Source organism: Chrysochloris asiatica, unplaced genomic scaffold (genome assembly GCF_000296735.1).
Source record: "Chrysochloris asiatica unplaced genomic scaffold, ChrAsi1.0 scaffold00005, whole genome shotgun sequence".
NCBI classification, from domain to species: domain Eukaryota; kingdom Metazoa; phylum Chordata; class Mammalia; order Afrosoricida; family Chrysochloridae; genus Chrysochloris; species Chrysochloris asiatica.
The window spans coordinates 29,358,956-29,364,988 of record NW_006408523.1 but is presented as its reverse complement, the minus strand read 5'-3'; positions in this window follow the sequence as shown (position 1 = coordinate 29,364,988).

Genomic DNA, 6,033 nt, shown 5'->3' with positions numbered 1-6,033 from the left:
GTTGTTGGTAGATTCGAACTGCCACCTAGTGGTTTGCAGCCCAACTCATAATCCACTATGCTGCCAGGGCTCTTTTCATAACATACAATGAAGACAAATGTGTTGCGTACATGACATTTAACATTATTTTATGTCACCTGTGCCAAATCTTAACGCGATTAAACAGTTACCAATTCAACATGTCTTTCGCACAGTGGTCTCTGTGTTAGTATTTGTGTGCTGCTGTCATCAATAGAAATAACACAAGTGAGTGACTTTAAAGTAAATATATTTATTTCCTCACAATTTTAAAAGATAAAAATAAAAATTCACGACATTGGCTTTAAGGCAAGGCTTTTCTTCTCTGTTGACTTTCTGGGAAGGTCCTTGTGTCTTTTCAGATTTGTTCCTTGACTATCCTTATGTGGTCAGGCACATATTATTATTTCTGTGCTCAGTCTTTTTTTTTTTTTTGCTTCAAAGATGATTGATTTAATATCTACACTTATATGACCTCATTAGTATAAAAAGTAAAATTCTATTCCTAAAAGAGTTTACATCCTAAACTCCAACTCCTAAAAGAGATGATTACATCCAGAGGTATGCTGTTGTTGTTGTTAAGTGCCTTTGAGCCAGTTCCAATTCATAGTGACCCTGGTTTCCAAGGAGCATCTAATGAGTTTGTACTGCAGTTAATTGTCTTTTAGCCACACTAAGTCTTTCATCCACAGGTATTTTGTTGTTGCCCAATTCTTTTGAGTAGATTCTAAGCCACAGCATCCCTTATAGGGTTTCTGAGGAGAAACTGGTGGGCTCGACCTGCTGACATTGTAATCAGCAGTCTAGTGCTAATCCTACAGTGCCACACTCCATTGACAAGTATAAAGGTTAGGATATACAACATATATTTTGGAGGTTCATCATTCAATGCTTAACAGTATCTTAAAAGAGACATTTATATAGACTGACTGAAAAGATTGAAGTAGTCAAAGACTACATTTTGTTTGTATCTACAGTCAACATTACAGGAAGCAGTCGTCAAGAAATCAAAGGATATATTGCATTAAGCAAATCTGCTGCACAAGAACTCTTTAAAGTATTGAGGAGCTAAGATGTCAGTTTGAGGACAAGGGTGCATCTAGTCCAAGCCATAGTATGTGCAATTACCTCATATGCATATGAAAGTTAGACAACTAAGTAAGACTGTAGAAGAGACACTATATTTGAAGTATAGTGTTGTAGAAGAATATTTACAGGACTGCCAGAACAAACAAACATGTCTTAAAGAAGTACAGACAGAATACTTCTTAGAAGCAATGCATTTGAATTTTGATGTTGAATATTGAAAATACCATGGATTGCCTGAAGAACAAGAAAAAGTCTGTATTGGAACAAATCCAGTCAGAATACTACTTAGAAGTGAAGATGCCAACTCTTTGTCTCTCTTTGTTTCGACATGTTATCAATCAGTATTAATCCCTAGAGAAGGACATCATGCTTAGTCAAGTGTAGTGTCATCGAAAAAGAGGAAGACCCACAACAAGATGGACTGACACAGTGGCAGCAACAGTGGGTTCAAACGTAACAAATAATTTGAGGATGATGCAGGACTAGGCAGTGTTGCATTCTGTGGTGCATAAGGTTGCTATGAGTCAGAACCTACTTTACGGGGTTGTAAAGGTATAGAGAAGTTTTGTTTGTAGGGAACCTTGAATAAATACCACTTAAATTTAGTGAGACAATATTGGAATTTAGGAAATAAACCCTGCAATTTGACTAGTGTAGCATATTCTCTAAAAGGTAAAGAACTTTTAAACATTATATAATGTAAATTGTGAAGCTATCATTGTAAAAATAAATTCCTTTGTTTCTTCTAAATTTTTCATACTTCTTAAACCAAAGTTTTACATAAATTAATTCTATTCACTAACTTCAAAGTCAAGTTAGAGTTTAATCCATTTTTTTGCTTCCTTGGTGGAGAAGCATATTTATAAAGCTAGATGAAGATCTGATCTAAATTGACAATGACAGTTTCAAAGAACAGTTCAAACTGACTTTGCAGTCCAGTGTATTAGCCCACAATGCCACAGCAGGACTCAAATTAAAAAAAAAAAAAAAAAGGAAACTTTCACAGGGGAAAATGAAGATATAAAAGGTTAGATAATCATCCTATCTGAATGTTCATGTTCAGGGTCAAAGTGACTTTGTATTGCTGTGATAAGCAGAGATTATGAAATAAAATGATGTGAATATCTCAAGGAAAAAATATCATGTCAGATTTGTCCCAACTCTCTGTCTTATTTCAGATAAAACAGATTCATCAAAAATGAAAATAATTTCATTTGTTTTGTTGTTTCTTTTTTTGTGTGACAAACAAGAAAGGCAGTGCAAAAACTTAGAAACTACACTGAAAAGAGATCGAAATGATACAATTTGAGCAAGACATAAAAGTTACATTATACTCAATTCTTGTAGAAAAACAAAATCAGTCATACATTAAGTTGTTGGATATAAGAATCTATTTTGATGTATAAATTTTAAAACCTTGGGTTTTAGCATCAAAGGAAAATAATGATCAAGTGTGAAAACTGTTTAATTCAACGTAATCTAGTAAATTTGACAGTATTATAAGCACACATTTGATGCTCTATAAAAACTTTTAAGCAGATATGGTGGTAATGGTGTGCCATAAAGTCGGTTCTGACTCATGGAGCTCCTGCATAGAATTTCTGAGGCTGTAAATTTTTATGGGAGCAGAAAATATCAAGTTTCTGCTGTTGAACAGCTGGTAATTTCAAACTGCTGATCTTGAGGTTTGCATCCTGACTAGTAACCACTGTGCTACTAGAACTCCTTTGGCACTCATTAAATTACAGAGAAAGCATGATATATATGATATAAATTATATATTCATAAGGTTGCTATGAGTTGGTACTGACTCGATAGCACCTAACAGCAACAAAAACAATGTATGATTAATTATTCAATTTGCTAGAAAATGATTTGTGTAGAATACGATATTTTGAAACTGGATTACAAACATTTTATATAGCTCATTGTAATTCATAGATATTCATCAGTAGACATAGCAATTATTAAATCCTCTAATGTTCTTATCATTCATTGTTTTTTAAGAAAACTATTGAGAATAGAGGTAAGATTTCCTGAGAAGATCATCAGTTTTCCATTCAACAAATCATACACCCTATATGCCTAACTATTATTTGGCTGAAAATTATACCATGAGGATATGTTGCATTCCTGACCTGAAAGGTAGTCCATGGCCATAGTCTTAGATTCCTTCAGACTATTTTTGAACAGTAAGCCAAGACTTCTTTTATAATTTTAGTTTTGTTCCATGGTTCCACCCACTCTCTGAAGGATGCTTTAATATGATCCTTTTCACAGCTGGTGGTAGTAATAGCTTGGAACCATCCAGTTCTTCTGGTCTTAGAGTTGTGGTGACTGATGTTCACATGTTTCATTGATCTATTGAACTATTTGATTCCAAGCATCTTAAAATTTTCACTACTCTTATAACTTCTACACAGGAAGACCAATGGTTTCACCATAGATGGCCTCTCATGAGCTATTAGGATCCCAGTTACTACTCAACAAAGTAAGATGTAGAACATTGTCTTTGTTGACTATATTATGCAAATTGACTATAGTGTCCCCTGAAGCTGTAATCCTAAAACCACAATGCCAGTAACTCATTCCCATAAGATATTTGATAATATCTAACAATTTTTTTTATCATTTTGCCCATGATATGCTGCATAAAAATTGTAGCATGGAACGTACACAGTGTGAATCTAGGAAACTGGAACTTGTCAAAATGAAACAGAATACATAAAGATTGATATCCCAGGGATTAATTAACTGAAATGGGCAGGTGTTTGACATTTTGAATCTGACAATCATATGGTTTACTATGCCAGAAATGACTAATTGAAAAGCAATAGAATCACTTTCAAAATAAATGAGAGCATTTCAAGATCTATCTTGAAGTGCAATGCTGCCTGAGATAGGAAAATATCCATATGTTTACAAAGAGAATCAGTTAATACCAGCATTACTCAAATTTACACACTAAGTAATGATGAAATTGCAGAGTAATGCCAACTTCTTCAATCTGAAATTGGTTAGAAATACAATCAAAGTGCATTGATTCTTGTTGGTGTTGGAATACAAAGGTTGGAAACAAAGCTGAAGATCAGTAGTTGAAAATATGGCCATGGTGGTAGAAACAATTATGAAAATTCTTCAAACACACTAATTTGGGCTTCCATCGATGTAAATCTCCTTCTTTGCCATTTGAATGTGTTGTGTATTTCTAAAAGCTTAGTATTAATCTTTTGGATTACGATTTACAGGTTTTGTTTTGTTCCCAATCTTTATCTATTTTGTTTTTGTTCCTGTAGTATTCATTTGGATTCTTCCTCATTTTCTTTGACCTTTCTATCAATTTGGAGATTCTTAAATATAATTGTTTCAAATCTTTTTCAGGTACTTCCAAATCATTTTTTACCACAAAAAATGTTTTCTAGCTCTGCCTCTTGGGAGAGACAATCTGTCTTGTTTCTTCTTGTGAACAGAAACTGTCCGTTGCTTTTGAGACATTCCATTTTTTTTAATATATACTTGTTTTGAATTGATAATTTAATTAGGTTATTTGGGTTCCTGGGGGGTGTGATTTAGGAGTGGAGTCATGTGTACCATTTTCTGCTCCTGTTCATGCAGCACAGTTTCGGATGCATTTGGATGATGTTGCCTGTTGTCGTTGGTCTAGTGTATAGTATCTAGTATTGGTTCTGCCCAGTGGGTGAGGTTGCAGAGGGTACAGTTTTTGCTTGGCTGTATAGATGTGTTTGCTGTCCTGTAGGTGAGGCAAGAAAAGAAAATGCATGAAAACAGCAACAAAAAGAAAATGGTAAAATAAAATTAAAAAAAAAAAAAGCAGGCAAAAGAAAAATAATAAAAAATGCTAAAAAAGAAAGAAAATGTAGAGAAAGAAAATAACACAAAAGTGAAAAAAAGAAAGTCATTAAAAAAAAAAAAAAAAAAAAACTAAACACACAATTATGAAGAGAGATGAGTGAAAGGGAAAGATATCAGAGAGTAGTAATGAAAAGCCACAAAAAGAAAAAGAATCAACAGCATATCAGAAAGAGAAGGAGAAAAACATAAGCACAAATAAAAGTGAAGATGTTGCTGTTGTTGTTAAGAGCCGTTGAGTTGGTTCTGACCCACAGTGACCCCATTAGGGTTTCCAAGGAGTCTCTAGTGAGCTTGAACTGTCAACCTTGAAATTTAAACCGACTTTGCAATCCAGAGCATTAGCCCACAGTGCCACACCAAAGGATAAAAAGCAAGGGAAGTATAAAGAGAGGAAGAAGGAGGAAGGTTAGAGAACAAAATAATATGTGGAAACTCAATAACATAATGCTTTAAAGTTACTGGGTAATAGAATATATTAAAAAGTACGAGGGTGAATCAAAACATATGTGTAATCTGGTTATATTAAAACACAGTCCATGTTCACAGTTGATTACAACATCGAATGTACGTGTGAAATGATTCTGACGAGTAGATCAATGACAGTAGATTATATGGTAAATGATTTGCAAATAAGCCATGGGTCTGTCTATTTAATAATCCATGACAGATCTGGGTTTAGAAAAGTATGTGCGAGATGGGTACTAGAACAACTCATGGAAGAGCATAAACAGAAGCATTCGGACATCTGCAAACAAAATTTGAACTGATAATTGAAGGAAGATAAAAGATTCTTTTAAAAAATTGCTACTGGTGATGGAACATGGATTCATCACTCTGAGTCTGAGAGTGAACTGCAGAGTATGGAATAGAAACATACTCGATAGCCAACTAAGAAAAACTCATTCAAAAGTCAATCATAAACTGGAAAATTGATGTTTACAGTTTTCCAGAATTCTCAAGGGCCAGTATTGGAACACTATCAAGAAAAAGACTCAACAATTAACAGTGCGTGTTACAAGGAGATGCTCACTGAAGTGCTGAAGCCTAAATTTG